General features: G+C 35.3%; 1 pseudogene; it reads right to left on the bottom strand.

Annotated features, from left to right (window-relative positions):
* Window positions 1-9,907: 9,907 nt before the first annotated feature.
* Window positions 9,908-23,611, bottom strand: LOC149171034 (uncharacterized; annotated as a pseudogene).
* Window positions 23,612-24,247: the final 636 nt, after the last annotated feature.

The following is a 24,247-nucleotide window of genomic DNA, read 5'->3' as shown; positions in this document are numbered from 1 at the left end:
TAATGACTATACGAAACATGTGCATATGACTACACTAGTCAACTAGCATCTATCATGTATGTAACATGGAAAATTCTAGTGGCTAATATTCACAGGTGAGCTAATATTTCATGTTTTTTTCAAAAAAAGTTTCACTAATTTCCATTTCTTTTAAATGACTCGCTCAAATTTTATAGTATAGATTATTTTACCTTAAAAATCGCCAAAAAATTATATATACTATGTAGAATCCTTATAAAGTTGAATTTTTCAGAAAAAATATTGCTAAACATTTTACAGTTTTCATATTAGGGACTAATAAGATTCACCAAGGTTTCTAAACTTTTAGATAAATGCCCATCATTAAAATTTTACTCGGTATGTAACCATAATAATAATACAATAGCAAGCATATAAGCAACCCTAATTCATATAATAATCCATTAACTAAAATCTCTCTTCAGCCAATCAACCCTGTTCCATATTCCAAGCATGAATGTGTGACTCAAACCAAAAGAACCAACGAGGGCATCCTAAGGCTAAACCACCTCACCCTCATCAATAGAGACCAGGCTTTACTGCAATCCACACCATATCACTAGGCCAAAATAATAAGCATGTAATAACAAGGTTTACCATGATCTCCACCAGATCACCAGGTCAAAAGAAGCATGGATGCCACCAAATTTCTCCACCTACAGTGTGAGGAATTTCCCTGTCTCCTAGACCCTAGGCTTTCTCGCAATCCACACCAGATCACTAGGCCCTAACCAGGACTCCACTATCTAGGATTAATAGACCTGATGGAGATCACCCACCTTTAAGCTTACTGTATATCCCACCATTCACCAATCAAGGATTTCTAGGCCCACTGAGGTAACAAAAAATGTGACTGTACCGTAACCCACAATCCAGTTAAGGGGTTACTAGGCCATGTGTTCTTTTATTTAGAGATCCACCTCACTCAACTTCGAATCCATCCGATAATCTAGCTTAACCAAAACATGAGAACCCATCACACCATGGTTATCCGGAAATGGTAAGGCTAAGCTAAGAAACATTGTCACACCTGGAAAAACCCATGCCAATGATAGAAATAGAACCAAGAACACATATGCAACACCATGCATGCCAAATATAGCAAGGAAATCACAGATGGAAATCAATACCTGCAAAGAATCCTGTTGTAGCTGATTGATCCTGCTCTTCCTTGCTTGATCTCTGCTTTCTCTTTGCCTCCTTTTCCTTTCTTGATCCAATCCTAAAATGCTTCAAGGAAACTCTAAGTGTCCAAGAGTGCAAGAGAGAGAGAGAATAGAGAGAGAGTTCTCAAAAATGAACTCACAAAAATCTACACTGACCAAGCCTAAGCAAAAACTTGCCAAGTGATCCTCAAAAGCTTTTTATCAATGAGACCTCTATTTTCTTCAATTTCCATTATTTTCCTTCATTTTCCTCCTCACATGAAACCTGTGACCTTTCACCTTCTTCTTCTCCTAATTTCCATTATTTTCATAAATAAATGTGCCAAAATGCCATTTTACTTTCCAAATCCTTTTCCACTACCTTTTCCAAATTTCTTTAGCCATAATAACCTAAATTAACACCCACTAGGATGTTTTTCCCACCATTCAGCTTGGAATACATGTCCCATGACCATGGTCTTATATTTTTTACATGATTTTTTTTAACCAAGGACATGACAATAACCCTTCGTTCTTACATGTTTCAGTGTGTATTTCCACACGTGTTGGCATTGAATTTCAATATAAATTCCATTCTTATTCTTACAGGTTCTTGTCATACACATAGGCAGGGGATTCTTCTTTGTTGAATGTTGTTTAAGCATAATGATCTGAACGAAGCTCCCTCATGTCTAACCCTTCACTTTGTTCCATTCACCAAGTATGTTTACCAAGTAATATCAAGGGGATTATCCCTCTTTTATTGAGTTCAAAACCATGGAAAGCATTAATTCATATCAATTCCAATCCATAAATGTGTACAAATAAATTAACAGATCTCCTGTTTGAACCCTTTCTCAAAAAATGCACTAGGGAGCTACCCTCCATTTCTACCCATTCCCTTATGTACATTAACGATGCTTAGGAAAATATCTTCACAGATAAAGAGGATTTGGATAACTATCAAACACTCTAAAACTACTTTACAACTGATCTAACACCTATTGTTTTTACATAAGCCCATATGGGAAAAATATCCTAATAGCTAAAATTTCTAGAACTAAGACACTTGACGTTAAAGTAAATTCTCCTAATTTTTAATTTATATAAATACAAATAAGGGAAACTAAGATCCCTTTCAAAATTTACATGACCCATAGGGTAATGCTCCTACATCAAACTCCCCAAGTGAAATTTGTTTGCCTCCTAGTCAATTATCTACAAAAAACCTCTAGGGTACCAAAAAAGTGTTGTTTCTACTCACACATATGGTTATGTTGTTGGTTCATTTCTAAGTTCAGTTCACCAAGATCCCATACTTGATTATGTAATATGCTACTTTTGTTTTTAGTGCAATTTTGTATAGTCAACGTGATGTTGGTTATCCTCTTTCCTTGATCCCATATTCTACTTTTTAGTTATTTCACCTATGTTAGGTTGATGTAGTTCCCTCCATTCAACCAAGTGTTGAAACTAATCATTCTTTCCTTGCCATTATAACACACCTCAGATACTTCTTTTATCAACATCATTATTTCCTCAACTTTCATGCCCAATCCACCTTCTTGTGATACTTGTTGCTTGTCCTTTGTCTATTCAAACTATTGATACCGATCATACTCATAAACATCTCCCTAGATTGTTTGACTTCATTCTTCACATCATTACATCCTTCAACATAGAATATACCTCTATACCATCAAAATTATTCCTTGGTGTTGCCTTCAACAAAACACATTATGGCAAATTGTTGGCTCCTTTCAAAAATAAAATCATGCCCCTTATATCCCATTTTCAATTGAAATAAATCGTAATGAGACAGATTTTTCCCATGCTCCTCCTTTCTCTCTTGTTTTGACATTATTTGTTGTCCTACCTCTACATCTTCAATTATTCATTCAATAGTCTATTGTACACACAAATATTTTGAGGCTTCAAGAACATCATCTTTAGATTCTTTGTAGTCTTTCCCTTCCTTAAGAATGTCTTGTATAGGAATTGCAAGAGTCTTCTCCCAATTTTCTTCATTCATCTCCACATTACATGGTTGACATGCCAAATTCTTTGTTAACCTTATGAAATGTTTCTTGTTTCTATTTCCAAAATTTTGAACTGTGGTCACACCTACACATACAACAAACATGTTATGGAAACCATTTTCTTCCTCATGACCTTCTGCTACACATATATGAGTCTTTGTCTCATCAAGAAAATGAGTTCTTCCTTGAACCCTTTAACTATCTCTTGCAACTTCCCGGATGCCACTCTTGTCATTTCTCCACAAAACCATGGCTTTATTGGATAAGACTTCTCATCCATGTCCCTATCTTCTCCTCCTTAAGGTAGTTCTATGTCCCTTGCTTCTTAATTGTCCACATAATCCAACTTTCGCCTATTTTTTCTTACCTGAGATAGTGGTGTCTCCTCTTTATCAATGGAAAACTCTTGGTTTTCTTCTTATCCTTGGCTTTTGTTGGTTTTATTTGGATCAACTAAAACACATTGTGATGAGAGCTTCTCTCCAGCTCTTCCTCCATCATCTTCATACTAAACCAATCCACAAGCCTGCAAAACATGCAATTTCTTCTCTTTTCCCAATCTCCATTGATATTCAACCCATGAAAAAATATTTCAAAAATGATCTAAAGAACATTCAATAACAGAAGACATAATTATTCAATTATACCTCTGAAGTTACTCTTTCTCTCACCAACTTGGAGAGTGTTAGTATGAACTTCTCCATCCACAATGTCTTCAGATTTGTATCTCATTCCTCTATGACAATTCCTTGAGTTTTTCCACCTTTTAAATCGACATCCCCTTATTGTTCTCTTTCAACATAACTCAACTCTTCTTGAGGTTCTGCTTCCTCCATAATCTCAAGCATTTGTTCAGCTCCAGGGTACTCTATATCTACAATTTCAAACTCACTCAAATAATTAGATAAACAAATATTAATTTCTTCCTCGTCATCTGATCTTGCTAGCATTATTTCCTTGTGTTGGTCTAAGCACATCATCATTTCATCCTCCACATCATCCTCTCCTAGAATTTGTCCTTTCTCTAGTTCGGAGAAGTGAACTTTCTCTCCTCTGTACTCAACAAATTTGAGTTCTTCTTCCTCTAATGAAGCTTTCAAGTTGTCCTTTAGCCTCCTTTACAATAGAGGCCACTTCATCTTCTTCCTCCCTTTCGACATCCAACCACCTCTCTAGGTTTATTGATGCAAACTTATCTTCTCGTTCTCCATTTGAAGATTCTATCCATGCCTTTGACCTGTAAGAGCCTTTAATGGTTTCTCATCTTCATTTCTTTAAAAATTTTGCATCAACACATAATTTGTTAATACAAAAAAAATGTCTTCTTGGCCTCCTATTCTATCAACAACACCTCCTGTTGTTTTGGACTCTTTCCATAACCCATGAGACTTTCAACCAATCTCCTCTCCTTGTATTCTAGAAATGGTTTACAGAAAGGAATTAATCCTTCCTTAGGCCTATTTTCCTTCAGCTTTTCTTCTTCCATCCATGCTTTAATCAATATCCTCAACTTATGCTTCCCTGTCTCTCAGGGTTTTAGCTATTTCTTCTTAAAACTCGTTTGTATAAGACATAATTTGAACCTCCTCATTAGGTTTCGTCTTTGTCTTTCTTCCATCGCTAGTAGCCTATACATTAGTGCATTAAGCTAGGCCTTAATCTAGACCATCTCCTTTCCAAACTCTTCTTGGCTAATTTTCCTCATGCGATTTTTACTAGCACCCTTCTCCCCTCTATTGTGGCTTTTACTTTATCCTTCGTCATGACGAGCAATGGTCACCTTCTTCTTCTTCATTCTCTGCATATGGTCCTCCATGTTCAGCATGAGCCACAACCTACCCTTGTAACAAGTCTCACCTCACTTGTTATTCGAACACCTCACCTCCTCTTGGCTATTGGTGTTCCTCTTGGTTCCCTCCTCTGGAACATCTTGAGCACTCCTCGCTCCTCTATGAATGTTGCTCCTTTTCTCACCTTTTGAGAAATTCTCTTGTTCTCTTCTCCTTGAGGACTTCCTCTATCCCCTTCTTCCTTCTAACCTTAGTTGGAACATTTCTCTCAATCTACAACTTATTTGTAGCAATTCTTTCTTCTGCCACATACTTTTGAGAACACAATTGGTTCTCTCTTTAACCTAGATCATTTACTATTTTTTGTGAGCAAATATTCTCATGCCCACAACATCTCTACCTACATCTGCTACTACCTGCACTCACAAATTTCTTAGCCAAACATAAAAATGAAAACAATTATACATGTGTAATTCTCTTCCTCTAAGATTTAAATATCTTTGTTCTCCCTATTCTACCTCTAGATGGAATTATTCTATCTATTCCCATCTCTGTGATTGACTGGAATTATCCCTATCGTTTTGCAATCCTTTGTTAGAGTTTCTCTCGTCTCTGATATCTCTTTCTCTGATACCATAATGATAGCAAAACCCTTCCAATGAACTGCTCTATATACCCAAGATTTGCTTTTCCTATGGTGACCCTTTATTTTCCTATTTTACTCGTTTCCATCTCGAACCATGTATGAGAAAAAAACTACAACTCCCAAACACACTTGGCGAAGGGCCCTTTTCTTATTTAAGAAAAAATACTATCAAACCTAGAGTATTACATGGACCATTTCTTATTTGAAGGTGGCTCCATATAAAACAAAACTTAAAAGTTCATAGTTGTTTATGCACTTCATTATATAGTGTCACCTGCTTTATATTATAAATTTGGGCCACTACGCAAATAAATAAGAGAGAAATTACCTTCATAGATGTATGGTTTCCGAGGGGTCCACAACAAGAGTCGGTTTCAGATCCCAATTGGAACAGGTTGGAAGTCGAGGCTATCTCCCTTCGCGTGATGTCAAGGATCTCAGGCTTGACCTTTGATTAGTTCCTTTCAAAGGTCAGGTCAAGTTTTTTCAAAAGCTTGGTGATCAATGCACACCAACCCAATCTATTATTAAGCTTGACTACCCGACTATGGTCTCACCCAAGTCAAAAGAAACCAAAAATGCTTTATTCATTTTCCTTCACATAGACATCTCAATTCACATGATTTTCATAATGAGTCGACTACACATACGGGCTTTCATTGTGGAACAAACTATTCACATGGTTGTCCTCTTTGGTAGGATCTCTCTCAGTTTTCTCTTACTACTATAGGGATGACTTTCGTTTAACAATCCCTTCGCTATGTGATCATATAAGTCGGGTGTCTTAGTTCTAGAACATTTAACTCTTAGAAAGTGTCATAGTTGTTGGAAGACTATTCGAATAAAAAAAAAATTGGTTGTCCATCAGATTCATAGCTCAATCCACCCTAAGTCACTTTACTAATTTATTTATATTGGTTACTTTTATTTTTTTTAAATATGTATTTTGAGAAATATTTGTATCATTTTATTCACATTCATGTGAGAATGGTTTATGTGCTAAAATGATATTTTAATTTTTAATGTTTTAATTTATTTTTAATTATAATAAAATTTATATTACAGAAAATAAAATTTTCAATCATTTAAATTAAATTTATTTTATAAAAAAACTTAAATTTAAAAATTCAATTTTACATTTAATTTAGTTCCATTTTTATTTTATTTTCATCTTTATTTGCAATTAAAAAAATAAAAATTCCCCTAATAATCATGTTAATTGCCATTAAAAAATCCAATGAATATTCATGTTTCAATAATATAAGAATAAAGTAAATTTTCTATTCACAATCAAATATACCTCTAGAATTGTCTAAGAAAAAAATGAGGATAATTTTGTGGATGCACATTTCAAGGACATGCATGACCAGGCATGGATTAACAAAGAGACTTACCACGTGGAAAGTTTGGAAGAACAGACAAAGCAGTTTCAAAGTTCACCAACAAAGAGACTTACCACGTGGAAAGTTTGGAAGAACAAAGAAGTTTCAAAGTTCACCTCATACGCATTGTCATGATTAAGCACCAGAATTATGAACGTCGGTGTGGATGAAAAATTCTATGGGCAACTCACTGTCCATAAAATTTAAAGCCTCGACTTATGCAATAGTAATGACGAGGCATGGCATATGGAAAGTTTGGAACGAGAGAGGAAGATGTCATTAAATGTATATTTGAAATTTCGATACATACAGATTCTCATGATTACCACCAGCGTTATAAAGGTCAGTGAGTGACTTTGTGAACAAGCTTTCGATGCCTTATTCCCATGATCTCAACAGGATAAGATTCCATGTTTATGTTAGAATAATATTGAGCTATAATACTTGGGCGTGGTAACCCTAGGTCACAATTTTGTCTACACGGTCAAATTTCTGTTAGAATTTGGTGAATTGTTTTCAAGAAATTTAATATTGGGATGTTTGAATTTGTTTTAGGGTGGAAATAAATTTAGATTATCAATAATTTTTGGACACCCAAAATTTTGAGTAGTTGTAATGTGGATTTCCAAAAAAAATTGCAAATTTTTTTCAAAATCCTACTAGAATTTCTATTATTTTTAGAGCAAAATTGTGGCCTCATTAGATTATGACTAATACTTGTCTTAGCAAACGTGTGACTTAATTTATAATACTTATTAAGCAACTTTTTTCTCAAACACATTTCATAAGTTATAATATTTATTAAGCAACCTTTTTCTCAAACACATTTCATAAGTTAATATTTATTAAGCAACTTCTTTCTCAAAGGTACGCTGATAGAATTGTAGATAAATGTAGAGATACAGAGAGGTAGAGCTACAGGAAATAAGGATGTGGACGTGGAAGGCATGAGGAATCAATTCTGCATCTAGAATTTTGGTTGATAATTTTTTACATTTTTGCAGTGGAGCGAAACAATGTTGGATGAATCAACTGATGAGTTAATGGATTCAATGGGAATATTAAATCATCTTCCTTCCATTAATGAATTACCCAAGCCAAGATTATTCAGCGAAGTTCATATATTCATGCACAAAGATGTCTCTCATCTCCTCCCTGCACCAAAGAGAATTCATCCAAGAAAGAAGGGTTATTTATTGATGAAGATACCCCACAAGGGCATCCCCAAAGGAAACTTTGCTTAGGGACCCTAGCCCTATTCTGGAATGAATGATTGGATACTTGGTCGTATTCTGCCATATGAGTACAAGAGGGGATGACAAGTAACAAGTTTCCAATCTTTCATCGGGGCAAGTGAAATAGGTGGTTTCGAGCATACCCTAGCCGATAATGGAAGGTTGTTGGGATGTACAACCCTTTTCTCCTTAGAGCCATCAAAATAGAGAGTCCTAGTTTAATATCATTGGCATGATACAAAAACTTAGAGAATTCATACATGGGAAATGCAAGGAGAATTCATCTCCTGCTTGTGTATGGGAAATCCAAGGAGAATTCATCTCCTGCATATGTATGGGAATAAACAAGGCTATTCCATAAACAAAATCATTAGAGGAAATTTTAGCCTAAAAGTGGCCTCCTAAGAAAAAATAGTAAAATAATAGGAAAACAATAAAATAATAGCTATGAATTATGGAGGGAAAAGAAGAAAACTCCTTTTTTTTCAATGTATTTTTGGCTTATTTCCTTATAGGTTTACTCAATTTTTAAGTGTAGATACAAGTTGGATGCATAATTGAACACATTTTTTTAATGTATCTTCAATTTTTTATCAATGTCGGCCTTCTCAAAAGTATACATAACGGGTACTCATTGGATGTAGAATTTAATTCCACATCCAACGAGTGTTTAGATTTGAAATTTGATCCCTCCAAAATATTTACATGTACCTGTTTTTAAATTTAAAGGATTTTGATTGGTTTACATATTATGTAAGTGAAAATGTCATGGGCACTTTTAAGCTAAAATTTCCTCTAATGTATTCCCATTGCTAACATCATATAAAGCTATTACAGAAGATAACTATAGAGTAGCCACTTACAAGCCAAGCCCATTAGTCTAAAGGGTGTGTCATGCCACAAACACCACTTTGAGTTGTAAACCACTACTAATAGAGAAGAAGCCACTGGACCAAAAGCCTTTGTTTTATACATCCAAAAAGAATTATTTGAGCAACATCTCAATTGTGAAGACAAAGCAAGTTCAAACTGAATTTAGAATCCTTTTTCCTATAGTTGTTCATGTTTTTATCTTCCCCTTAACTTCTAAGACAATAACTCCAATATATTGTGCCTAAACTCAACCGCCCTTGAGCGACTGAAGGAATTATGCAACATAATTGCATATGTGGGAGAATGATGTTGAGGGTTTCCATATCCTTGTAATGTATTTGAATTCCATATCCATGTAATGGACCCCCACTAGCTAAAGTACGAGATGTATAGAGAAAATCTTGTGAACCAGAACATTATGATTCTTGCATTTACACCCTCACCAACTTTCTTTCATTCTTGATATATGTCTTAATGAATACTTCTTGACACTTTATTAAGTGCCTACCTAGGGAGAAACAAAGAGAATTGTAGTCCAGTGGCTAGGTGGTTCCTAGTGTAAAATATATGGGCTAGTGTATAAATATGGATCATAACTAACAATATGCAAAAATGACAGAAATTGATCCCATCACTTCTATTATTCTTTGCATATTTATAGGACATAAGAATGTTCTCCAAATATAGAATGAATAAGAAGAAAATTAGATATGCATTTGACCAAGAACTAGACATATTAATGCAACAGTGGTCTTGTTGGTTCACTCCCTCTCCATTCATCAATATTGCATGGAAAACTACCCAAGATATCCTAAGATAGGTATAACTATAAAAGAATCAGAAATGATAGTTCTTAGATAAAGGCCCCCAAACCCTCTCTGAGTATATAAACTTAGAGGATAGTGAGGTGAAAATAGAAGGTTACCATCTGCTTGAGATCCCAAAGAGCTTATTAGAGGTCCTCATGAAATTTGAGATGGATATGTTAGACATGGTGATTGATTAATTTCTCCCTGTGTTGAGGGGGAATTAGTCTACCTAGTAGAAACATGTAGTAAAGGAGAAGGCATCTTATATGTACCATGAACAATGGTGATATCATGTATGTTGGATCTTTTCTTGTTTTTATTATCTGAACCAATCCAAATGAAGTACTTTTGAGCATGGCTAGAAACTTGGGTTGGTGTCCTTGAAACAACAAATTTTCTAAAAATACTTCTTTGGTCACCTTTGTCATACTTGCGAAGGCCCATAAAAAACTGCCTGAATCACATAAAGAAAAAGAAACAAGAGAATTTGTTTAGTCTGTGCTGATTTAGTAACAGATTTTCACATAAAGTCCATCAAGCAGTACTTAATAATGATGGGAAAATTGGCATTTATGTCAAAATAAATGAGAAAATGCAATCATTTTGGAACTTTTTGTGCCTACAACTAATAGGACAAGACAAATTAAACAATTACAACATCAATATTTTAGGGCAAGACAAATTAAAGAATAACAACTTCAACGTAGCAAATATTTTTTCAACATCAACTAAGCCTCCCATGTTGAGACTTCTCAAAACATATTGTTCTGCCAAGAAACATCTATATATTGTAGATTAGGTCAAATATGGGCATGTTGATATAGTTTAGACTACACTTCCAATAATCTCAGAAGTCTATGTGAGAGATGTATCTAACATCAACAAAATATGAACTCTAAAATTTCACCAGACCGAGAAGTCAAGCATAATTATGTATTCACTAAAATACAGGGCAATGTAATAGTAAAGTGACAACCTTCATGTATGATTATCATCATTTAAAGAAATCAATAGCCTAGAAATATAATGATTGCTACAATTTGACTTGAAACCCTCAATCCGTATTACCGAAGGCATTTTATAGAGATTTAAAATTAGCACTATTGTCATAAAATAATCCATAGGTGGAAAAAGATCCAATCTCAAAAGAATAAAATAAGCATTCCTTTTTAAATAAGTAGCCTTAGCCAAATTTGAAAAAATAAAATCATTCAATTCATCAATGTTGCACATAACAAACATCTACTAGATTTAATCTCTAATACGAAATTGTGCTACCTTGAGAAATTCTCCCTTAGAAGCAACTCACAAAAATAACATGAATGGAGGATTCACACGATAAATGGATGTTACAATACGAATTAGTACACAACTTTATGTAAATATCTAGACACTAACTAGAGATATGATACACAATTGACCTTAGTTTGGGACATTTCTCGCAACGATGCACTAACACTCCAAAAATATCAGTTGCAAAAATGTAAAAATGAAATACTTCACTTTTGACCATGCCTCTTAGCCTTGTGGTTGTTAGATGCCCCTATTGTATAGTCCCTAAAAAAAATGACTCAGTAAGTCCAAAGGGAAAATAAGAAACACAAATAAAAAGTAAATTAAATTGTTTGCATTAAGTTCCTACGATAACCTAATATGACATCATTTAGTTCAGATACAACAAATACAAAAGACTCGTACAAATCTAAATAAAAACATGCTTCACTTTCCACCATGCTTCACAACCTCGTGGCTTTTGTTCAATGCTTATGTGCAAGGTCCCTGAAAAGAAATGACTCAATCAGTCCAAAGGGAAAAAAAGAAACACAAATAAAAACTAAATTGAATTATTCACATTATGTTCCTATGATCACCTAAGATGACATGATTCTATTAAGATACAACAAATATAGAAGACTCATACAAATCTAAATAAGAAATGGTCATATCCAATGTATACAATTATTTATATGATATTCCTATGGTCAACTAAAGATTAACTAATTCCATCATTTTGCGAAACATATTCTAATTCCATTCATATACAACAGTTACAAGGCTAACGTAATGCTAATAAACATTAGTTGTATGCAATGAACTAGTGCACTGCATTTATGGAAGCATGGGTTGCGTACAATCATTATAGGAATTACAATGCTCAATTTTGGTATTTAGTAGAAATAAGAGTCATTATTTTACCAGTCCTCACATTCCCATTGACTCTAGCATTCATTCCAACACCCTCACATTCATGCTCTAGGTTGTTCATGTTGTGTTCTCCATTCTACCAGGGAAAAATAATATGAAAATTGGTTGAAACCAACACTAATAAGAGAAAATTGCAAACTTATAATGAAAAATTGATGAATTTAGGTGTGCATGGAGGCTGGGCCAATTAGGAAATCTTCACTTTCCTACTCTTTGGATGTTTGTGAGTGAATTATTTATCTTGCGGGTCATTTTCAAAAAGTATACAACAAGTTGAGCAAACAAGGAAAATATCTTCCTTGTGTTATAGGGTGTGGAAGAGAGTTCAATGATTGTTGAGATACTTATAATACTTTACAGTTAGAATATTGGTTGAGCATGAGAGAAAATGGGTTGGAACTAGAAGGGATACAATGTGAGGGATCAAATGGTCCTTCCCATATCCATAAGGATCCTCTTTTATTTTGAGACACTTTAATTACGTGGGCAGCAAATCAACATCAATCAGAACAACAATATTCTCTTCCATCTGACCCAACAACATTTGTAGTCCATACTTTAAATATGGAAATTTGGAGCATCCTCTATATAGTCACACTCTGTAAGTCTGAGAGTAGTAATCTTGAAAACATGGAACACACTTCAAACAACTTATTAGACATTAAAATCAACCTACTGTAGTTTCATTGTGTCTATCTCAGGGAACAGATCAACTCCAACCATTGGAGCTACACAAGTGTCTTATCCACAACCTATGACAGGCATGGATCACTCCAACATGTAAAGTCTTCTAGTCATCACACCCTTCAATATCCTCTGACAACTCCCTCTCACAAGTAGCATCCCATTCCATACATGGATTTGGAGAATCTTAGATGCACATGTATCCATGTTGAAATTTACATCCAGGTGATGCACAAATCTGCACTTATATAATTAGTGTACAACTAAAATAGAAAGATTGAAACACCAATCAAAGCTTCAATTTCCATAACCAAAAGCATTGAATGAGAGTATAAGAAGTGTAAACACCACATATCAAGAGATGAGATCAAATTTCCAAAAGATGAAATCTAATCTATAGAAACAACAAAGTGGATGTAGTGGATAACAAGCTTGACAATCATGTGCCCTCTTCTTAGGAGAGAAACTCCAAGAAACCAAAACCTAACACACAAAGTTTGTTCTGAGGACACAAAGTTTCAACCAAAGATAATACATAGTGAAAGTGTGAAATCATCTTCTATTACTATACTAAATGCAGAAAGAGCTAACTAACTAGCCAGAGAAGCACAAGTAGTGCATCATGTCAGGTACAACTATATGTGGTTGATATAGAGGCATTGTATTTCCAATATTGGAAGATTATTAAAACTATTTAAGCTTTAAAGGATATTTGAATATTTTAAAAGGACATTTTATCTATTTGGGACGTTGATGGCATAGAATACTTTTAAAGAGTTTGAATATACTTATTGCAGAAGTTGAAGAAAAAATGGAAGATTTTTTCAAGATGGCTGATATCTCGCATTATGCTGAATACGAGAAATTCCAACATGAAAAAAATAATTGACATGTTAAGTAAAGGACAAATATGTGCATATGATTTATAAAGAAACAATTAGATGAAGATCAAATCAATAGGAGGCATCCTATGTGTAAGATTATAGAGAAACATGTATGGTGTGAATTTTGAGATGAACATGGATACAAATTTTGAAGCAACAATTTTTCCAGATTGTAGCTTTGTGATTTTCCATGCATAGAACCATAGGTAAAGTGTGTTTTTGGAGTTCGGTTGGGTTGGCTAGGGGTTGACTCGATTTTCAAGGAACTTTTTTATTGACAAAAACATGTATGGACTCCCCATAACCTATCGACAGTAGCATGATGTGTAAAACAATAGGAGGATGAGTATGATAGTGAGCATTCATTTTTACTCTTGAGACAAGGTTATAAGTACCCATGTAAAATTTGTGATGATTTTCAGATTTGTTGAGCAGTTATTTTGTTGTTATGGGCGCTTGGAGGGGAAAATATTTCTAAGGTTGGCCACAAAGTTGGAAAGATAGAGGTTGTGTTGGGTTGGTAATGAACACTAGTACAACAAAAATGAATGAGTAGGTATATTGAAAATCCACATGTCAATTATCTTTAGTTTTTTTCTTCCCATGTAAATGTTATGGCCCTAAAAATAGGAGGACAAAATTGCATGTAAAATGTAAGAAGTTAATGTTTGTCACCTACAATGATCAACATAAGGCTTACCTGTTGATAGATGTTACCACTATAAAGTGATTAACAACCAAGAAATCATTTTTTATAAAAGTGAAATGACTTTTCAGTGTGTTTCAGATCAAAAATCAGGTCTGAAATTTGATGATGGTGGTTATTTTGAGGCTGAAAACTCTGCCAACTTGCTTGCAAAGAAGGTGCAAATGAAAATAAATTCATTTGAGAGTTAGTGTGCATGAAGAGCGCAATGATGAGGAGGTTGAAGATGATCCAAGGTAGTATAATGGCAATGTTACTTCCTGAATTAGCATTCCTGGCAAGGTTCAGTTAAGTTATTGTTCCAAAAAATACTATGTTATGAGAATAGGCAAACTAATATTCAAACTTGAAGGTGATGTTTGAGCAACTGAAGTCACATTCTCTAAGAAAGGTATAATAATCATATGTATCTAAATGATATTGAATTTGGTAGCAAACACCTATGGTCCACTAATCATAAATCAAGATAATTTATTAGACATGTAACAAGCCAATAATGAAAAGGAGAAGGTAACAAGTCATCTATAAATGTAGTTATGAATGAAGAGAAGACATAATAAATTGCAATAGAATGAAGAAAAAAAATAAATGATCATAGGAAACATCTTCAAATTTTAAAAAGATTAGACCTTAAAAATGATCAATACTGGAGTGGATCAAAATATTTGTAGAAGATCATATTCCAAGAAGACAACCAATAATGAAACTAGGTACAAAAATGTGAAAGAAGTACAACTCACAAATGGTTACAGATAAAAGGGATGTAACTAAAGATCTCAAATCATAAGAAACTGGTGTTAGCTCAAAATGAAAAGAAAAAAAAACAAAAAATACATCACAGGACAAAGGGTATCAGAATAAATTTAATTGAATCGACAAAAAACAATTGATAATACCAACTACACCAAATACAAGAAATGCCCTACACTAAGTAAAACCCTTTGATTGTTGGAGGGAAATAAATTTATAATTACAAAACAATAAAGAGTACAAAACAAAAATGACGTACAGAAAATTAAATCGACTAGAAAATAAAAGTTGAAATTCATTCACATAAATAATTATGAAGTGTGAAATTAAATCCCAATAAGCCAATCTGGTATGCATATATTAGGATGGTGTAGAACTTCATAATTTCCGATCATAAAATTAACTCCAGGAAAATTACTCAAGAGAATTTAAAATGCAATTTAGTGATAAACTTTTCAAAATTTAAAGAAAAGCGGGGTCAGGGAGAATAAGACTCACATGCTAGTAATCATGGTCTATGGTGAGCATCTTGGTGACAACAAAGGATCCAATAGAAAATACAACTACAACATTCATAGCTCTGTCAATATGATTCATATCATTTTTTTCCATTATAGAAACTGGAGAAGTCGAGCCAATCTACATTTGGGCACCAACAACTTCTAATGAAAACCCTCCCTCTACGTTGAATCCTCCCGCCTACCCTATGTGTAGCTTCTCCATTTCCTGAGACATGAACCCAACACCTTCTTACTAGTCTATGGTATTATTTCTTTTTATAGGAATAACATCTAGGTCATCTTCTAATGAGCTTGTTTCCCAATTTATCTTACAATTCAAAGATGGACCCCTTATACCCTATTGGAATTTCCTTCCTTCATGCTTTGGCCTGCTCGGTTTTAAGACGTTCATAGAAGAATTTGAGAGCCGTTATACAAAATACAAGGCCCTATTGGTCTGGCTATTGAAATCTATCTTCTTTTTTATTATTCTCTATGTTGTTATGGTGGTTAAAGAAGCCATTTTAAAAGGATATAACACTAAAATTACAAATAAATGTTAACTATGGTGATCAAGATAACCTAAATGCAATGAGGAACTTCAATTAAATGGGTCTGAATTCAGCTATACTATCAAGAATAGCCACACAAAAGAGATAATTTTCATCGAATTATGTACTACCTAGCCAAAACAGCAACACCAAGAAGATTTTCACTAGGTAAGTGCGTTGAAGGCCTTACAAAAGGTAGAAGGCTAAGAAGTACAACCCCTCTTGATGCAAAAAGGAATAGAAGGCAATAAAGGCCATGCAAATTAATTAGAATAGTTTTTTAAGCCCTAGGGCTAGATTACTTTGTCAAATCTATACTGAGGGGCAATAATTGAATGGATAATGAGGGAAAAGAACCATTTGAAGATGTGGCAATGGTGGTCCTAGAGAAAACCTCCTTTAAATATGTTGCAATGATGGTCTTTTCATTCTCTATCCTTTATTTGATTGAACGATAATTGTGGCCATAGGAATGTAAGTGTGGATCATGGGTGTTTCCATGGTCGAAAAATGTAGGAGTCGAGGCTGAAGTGAGTGTCTCCATAGTAAAAAGATGTAGGAGTCAATCCTGAAGCGGGTGTCTGCACAGTCCAAAAATGTAGGAGCCTTTGCAATTCCAATTTCTCCTGCACCACTGCCTTCTTCCGCTCCGAAACTGACACCTTCTTGTGTAGTATTTCCTTGTCTTGTTACCTTTCAGGTGACCACTGTCAAGCTTGAAACTAACTGGGAAGTAGACATACAAAGCCTACATCAAGGTCCTCAGTAGTTTGCCTAGAAATAGGACCTTGGTTATAGCAATTCCCTCAGCATTGGCACCATATATGGGATCATGTCAAGCTTGGTAGTCATTGCTCTATTCCTCTACCTGACAACAATCATACTGGTGCAAAGGAGCCAGATGAAGAATATGTTTATCTGAATGAAACGAAGGAGGAATTCGCCTTGAAGACACTTTGGGCTACAACGGAGGTTCACGTTGCTGAAAATGAGTAGCAAGCTGGGACAGGTGTTCAAGATTGCATTGAGGATAATGAAGATGAATAGTCTATCTACAAAAAACCTCACCATATAAACGCTTATCAACGTAATGGACAATGAATTCAATTTCTTAGAAAATACATAGAAAATTCAAGGATTATTGCCAAATCAAATATGGAAAGGGTAGAACATTGGAGAAACATTTTGTCAACATTACAAAAGTTTTTTTCACTAAACATTATGCAAGTTTATGAAAGCGTAAGAGGTAAAAATTCAAGAAAATATCGCTTCACATAAGAAAGTATGCAAGAAAAGTACATGAACAATAGATTCAGTTACTTGCAAAATTTTGTGAATTTTGGGTAACTAATGCTAAATCAAATATGTCAATGGTAGTCAACTTTGTCAATATTAATCAACAGGGTAAGCAAAACACCTATTGTATCATGTTAGAAGTGGTGGGATAAGAATGGGAGTAGATTTGATGAAATATCCTTTGGGTTTCGTGTCGAATCATTGCTAGCGAGACTACTGCACCCCCTCCCTCCTATGGGCCCCGTCTTCCTCTCCGCTCCTCTGTCTAATGCAATCACCATTATGGATACTCTTTCTTTCTCATTGGCTACTCAATTATAGAAAACGATGGGAAATAGGAGCTACCACACCACAAATAATTAAGGAGAATTAATGGAGAAATTACCATTTTGGAGATTCCCCCAGAGTTTCAAATGGAGTAGCTCCCTGAATTAATGGATGATTCTAGCAAACCTTCATGCCTTCTCTGTTATGAAATCCATGTTCTTGAGTCCAATCTCACCTGTTCATTTGAAATCCCCTTCACCCTGAGACGAAGTCAAATTTCAGAGCAGCGTAAACCCGATACACCTGTAACTAGACGAGTGAAGGTCAGCATCTCCCACAAAGTCAAATTTCAGAGCAGCGTAAACCTGATACACCTATAACTAGATGAGTGAAGGTCAGCGTCTCCCACACTAAAGTGCAACAATAATTTCAAATTTTTTTATTTTTTTTGGCTGGTGTTTGTGTCGCTTGTTCTAGGTTGTCTTTTTAATTTATTCATACAATACTATGTGAAAGGAAAATACATATTACTATTTTGGAAAGGAAATGTCCACGATGGGTTGGCTTTTTAATTTATCCACACAATACTATGTAAAAGGAAAACATGTCTTACTATTCTAGAAAGGAAATGTCGTTTTAGGTTGTTTTTTTAATTTACATAGACAATACTATATTGTTTGACCAATTCCCTAGCAGAAAGAGGAGATTCTTACAAAATATTTAGTTTCCAAGCATTAGGAATTCACTATATAGAAACCTAAAATTTCAACAAAATGGATTTTTTTATGCCATATTTAAGCCATGTTTAATATATGTATGTGTTCCCCACATTTTTTGGATATCAGACTTAAATTTGAAAACATGGATAATTTATTTTTACAATGTTGGATGAAATGACTGCTTATGATGCTATTGGTGCTTAGATAGAATGACTGTTTCTAGTGATTCCTTTGAATATATGACTATCTGACCAATGCTTCTCTATGAATAGGTTTCAGATTCTGTTGGTCATTAGATTGCATATCAATTAAGAATTGGTGCAATATAGTATCCTCATTATTTTTACTTCTACAAGGAGCTTCTCTACTTTTATGAAATACTTGACTTAGTGCTCTATTGTCAAACACACAAATGGTTGTTGCTTGTCAAGGGTTAGGAGAGCACCAAACTTAATTTCCAAAACTCCATTGTTTCATTGTTGTAACAACAAACTATTTCACCATTGTGGCAGCTTGCTAATTCATAGTTGCAGAAACTCGCTGGTTCACCATTGTAGCAACTCTCTGGTTCACCTTTGTGGCAACTCACTAGTTCACCTTTGAGGCAACTTGTTGGTTGACTGTTGCAACAACTCGTTGGTTCACCGTTGCGGAAACTCGCTGGTTCACCATTGTGGCAACTCACTATGTCATTGTTGTGGGAATTTGTTGGGTCACTATTGTAGCAACGTTCTGGGTCACCATTGTAGCCACTTGCTGGGTCACCAATGCAACAACTCCATGTGTCACAAAATGATAAAGCAAGGAAAATGGTAAACTATAATTTCCCTTCTGGTGTAAGAGCCTAAGGAAAAGATGACTTTTTATAGAAAGGATTTAGGTTAGTCTGGAGTACATGGAAATAACATGGAGATTGATCGGATTGCAAAAATCCCTTCACATAGAATTCCAAAAATTATTAGAGGAGAGGAAATGGACCCAAATGATCCATGCTCTTTTACCTAGGTACAAAATAAATGCCCAGGCTCAAGGCCTACTATTTCCTTGTGATATGAAGTGTAAGTTTTTTAGAGATGCATTGTTTATAGACTAGTACTAAAAATACTTTATCATTTTCCATATGTATTGACATTTCAAACATTTTTATGTAGCTATGCTTGTTCATATGGCGCCTAAGACAGAACATGAGAAAATTAAATGAAACGAAGATCCTTATTTGTGAAAAATAGGGGTTTCCAATTCCATTCAGTGTAAAAGTTATGGTTCAAATCCCTAACATAGTGATATTAACATATAACATGTATGAACATGAAGATATAAAAGGATGGCTTTGTCATGGCGATCATGACACTTTGGGTGATGCTAATTCCCTGCATCAACCAAAGGTATCAATGGACATGGTTTCCTATGTAGAGACTTGTTTCTTCTTGGAAGTGCCGATTGACTTGGTTTGTAAAATACATGTTAAAAAATATGTTGACATGGATGCCATAGCTCGATATAGGGATTTATTTTTGTGAGGGAAAGATATTGTTAAGATCCATAATAATCTAATGAAAGGAAGATATCAATTGCATAAGAAGGATGAAATGATTGTGAACTTTTGGTATAAAAAACATTAGGATGATTTTTTATTTTATCAAAAGCCCAATGGTGGAGAGAGCTCTTTTATAGTTGGAATTCAAATTAATTGGATGTTGGAGACCATGGTCAAGCTATCAAACAATAACTTAATAGCCATGGATTCAACATTAAACACAAATAAATATGGGGTGAGTGTATTAAGAATGATTGATCTAGTAAAATAATTTGATTTGTAGTGATTGATAATGATTAATGAGCTAAAGTTGACTTCATATGTTTTTTGAATGTGACAATATCAGTTGTACACACTCATGGTGCTTAATGAGCAACAAATTGTGTGCCAATTGCATGGGTGGTGGCATCACATCACACATCACGGGACATTTCACTATGGTTGGAGCACCTCATGCATAGGTGTCACCAAGTTGATCATAATTGGAAATTTAATGCCTTCATGGTTGATGATGCATTGGCAGAAATTAGTGCTTTAAGGTAATTTCAATCTTCTTGTTTTAGAGTAAAACTTGTATTTATTCTAAAAATAATGGTTGAAATGAATTGAATGTGGCAAGAGGATCACAAGGTGCAATCCGAATCTTATGTCTTTGGCACATACGTTGAGCATGGATAAAAAAATGTCAATCAATTCGCTAGTAGTCCAAAAATAGAAAACTATATGTCTAGTGATTTGGGTTTTATTATGAGAGATTGTTCTAGTTTTGAAGTGAGCATTGGAATTAATGCATTCTTCAATAAATTTTGTAATGAGAAAAAGTTCTTAGATTATTTCCACAAGAATTAGGTTTTCGGTGACAAGAATTGTAAGTTCACATAGTCTTTTATAACTTGTGAATTCCCATGGTTTATTCGTGGAAACATTGCAAGCATGACATAAAGGTGGGTGGTGGGCTCCAGTATTGCAGCTATAATGTTGCAACTCCTGGGGCTTCCTTCTTTACTTTTATCAACTCAGTAGTTCGTAACAAACTTGGAAGCAACAGTGCTGTATGCACAAGTACTAGCTCTTACTGTAGGTTGTCACTTGATCAACTGGCGCAAGTTCGCTAGGATATTTAGCCAACTTCCATGAGCTTCTCAGAAGAATATTTTAACAGTGATGAAAGAAATCTAACTCTACAAAGGCTGTTCTATTTGCAGAAAGAGAATGAAAAACATAAACCCTAGCAAACCCTAGTTTACCCACTAACCCTACTTTTACAAGAAAAGAGATGGAAACTAATGAAATGGGTACCATTAACTACTGAAAAGGTAAATTTCATTTATTCAAGCTACTTCTGAAGAGAAATGAGAAGAAATAATCTTTTTGTACTTTTGAGCATTTTTATGTGGAATTATTATGCTTGTGATTTGACTGGTTGTGGTTGTGCAGAGGTTTGGTGGCAAAGGAAGATGGAGCTGGTAGTTGCAGAAGGTGAGGAAGGTGTGGAGAGGTCCTAAGAATCCCCTAGTACCCTTCTAAAGACTTCCATTGTGATCAGACTTCGAAAAATCACTCGCAGGAAATTCTACAGGAGGCTAGCGGGGATCTACAAGAGGTTCTACAGGAGGATCTACAGGAGGAGGCCGAAAGTGGTTTTTCGAGGTTTGAAGGTGGAAAAATGATGGTAAAATACAAATGAAGGCTGGATGAAGGTGTTGCAGTGTCTAGAACTTGTCAAGGAAGACTAGGAATGGAAGAGATGGTTGGATTTGTCCAAAGGGCAAGGAAGCAACTTTGTGAAAAACAGCAGAAATGAGGGCAGATTGGAAAAATGTGGTGAATGAGTGGGGACATCTTGGAGAAGTGAGTTGGTGCTACCTGTTTGATGGAGGAATGGTGAGCTGAGATGTCCTATAAGAGATCTACACATGCACTTAGCAAAACTGACCATAGAAAGAACTAAAAACGGAGTTTTATATAAGTTAACCTAATTTCTGACCTAAAAACTACAAAATGCTGAACAATACCTTATAAAAATAAAAGCATGTGAGAGAACTATGGAAAAATGATATGAACTGATCTAAGCAAGTGAATCTGAACAAATATCAACTTTTCCAAATCAAAGTATTACACTAGCAGTTGCATGAAAGAGAAAAAACTGTGTTTTTTTTTGCAGCAGTAGTGCCTTGACCTCAAATCATGGTCCCAAGAAGGGAGAAAGGAGATCAAGACCTGTTGTTGGCCTTCTTGGATCTTTTTCTGTTACTACAATAGCTTACTTAAGCAACTTGAAGCAAAAACAACTATTCTAACCATCAAAAGCAACCTAATTTAACAAAGCAAGATTAATCTAAACAATAGAAATTATCTCATGAATGAAAGAAAAAGCATATAAATACACAAAGGAGGTGTTGGGTAGCTTGGGTTGGGCCCTAACCCAAGAGCTTCAACCCTCTAGAAAATATCAGTGTTGGTTCAAAACTTGGTTCATCTTCATTTATCAAAAAATAGCAGTTACATCACAAAATTGTCTTCAAAAAGAGCTCGAAAATGAGCTGAGTACAATGCTGCACAAAAGTGTGAAAATATATCAAGAACTTTCTAACCTACTGAGGCTTGAAGCCTTCTTATTTATACAAGTTGGGACTCCCAACAGCCCTCCTAAACTTAAGGAACTCGGCTGTCTAGAACTGAAGATAACAGTAGCCCTACTTAACTTGCTCGGCTGCCCCTTGGAATCATTAATGTGGGAATTTGTACTCCGAGCTGCTGATGGAGAATTCGAGGAAGGGGTCATTAATGAAGGAAACACCCCTCCTACAAGTCCTCACCCCTGTTTCCTCAAGTCTGGCTGACATTTTGTTCATAAATTCCTGGTCCTTGTCCAAATTTGTCCAAAAAATCTACAATAAACACTCATTAGACTACATGGAAAAGTGACTATCCCCATTCACTCTATTGACATAAATATATTCAAAAACATGCACAAAATTATTGAGAATGGTGGATTAAATGAAAATAATAGGCAGAATGAGCCCATATAGTTACCCATTTCTGGGGCTCATCATCACCCCCAACTAAATGGGTTGTTGATCCTTTGAGCAACTAATATAACTGTTCATCTTTAATGGCTCTCAAAGATTTCCTAGCATCCCAAGCCTCTGATGTGATGTCTTCCTCTTTGTCATGGAACCTACTTTCCTATCCACTTCCTTTCATTGTTTATGCTCTTCCTCCTCCTTAACTCCTTCCAACAGTCCTAGCAACAGTGGAGGACTGAATTTAATACTAATCCAGTTGGCTTTCAGGTTTTGCATTGATTGCTTATATAGGGGCACTCTCCTCATGGCTTCCCTCATTCTAATTGGGGAGTGATACTCCCTGATATTTAGGCTATGTGATAATGTATTCCACCTTCTCATGCAGGCATGAAGGCAGTCATCACCAAACAATCTCTCCATATCTTCAAAGTGAGCAATAGCCTATGCTTGCCTGTCAACATAGTCAGGGGCAACTTGAGGATTGGCTACAAGGTGTTGGTGGGCATAGATGAGATCCAATGGTTCTGCTGGTTCTGCCCTTATCATCAGGGGCTCACTTAGCTCCTTTGCCATGATTTTCTGAATTTCCACTGCCCTCTTTTCTTCATGGTTCAACCAAGAAGCCATAGCCATGAGTTGTAGGTCTCCCAATGCAACATTTGGATCCCATAAATTCATGTCAGGAAGTGCCATGTTGTGAAGGTAAAATTCTGCTAGCTTGGCTTTATCCTCGACTGAACTATTATCACATAAATGCATAAATTGGCCATAATCTTGAAATGGTGTTGTGCCCCTCTGAGCCAATGTGTTAATCTGGAATTGGAGCCACTGATCTTTGAGATACAGTGCATATGATCTAGCTGGCTATCTACACTGTAAGGCCTCCATTGCCCAGCTGGCCATGCAGGCCATTTGGGCTTCCTTTTCCTGCAGTTGCCTTTTCAAAATCAGCACTGCAGTTGCTGCCTGACATTCTTTTTCTCGCTGTTGTTTCATTAGTGTCTCACTATCTGCCTGGGGTCCCTATTTTTGTTGCTATCCTTCCAAAATTGGCAACTTATCTCCTCCTTGAAGTCCCCTTTCCTGTAGCTACATTTTCAACAGTTCATTCTCTTCCTATAGTTGAGCTCTTCTAATGCTCTCTGTGTGCCTTACCATGCCCAATTCTCTGCTCACTCTCTC

The sequence above is a fragment of the Pinus tabuliformis genome, chromosome 4_2, assembly GCF_031772625.1.
Source record: "Pinus tabuliformis cultivar Carrire ecotype Pingquan chromosome 4_2, CPIR1, whole genome shotgun sequence".
NCBI classification, from domain to species: Eukaryota; Viridiplantae; Streptophyta; class Pinopsida; order Pinales; family Pinaceae; genus Pinus; species Pinus tabuliformis.
Note: the sequence above shows the minus strand (reverse complement) of the source record. Positions and strands in the feature narration are given on the sequence as shown.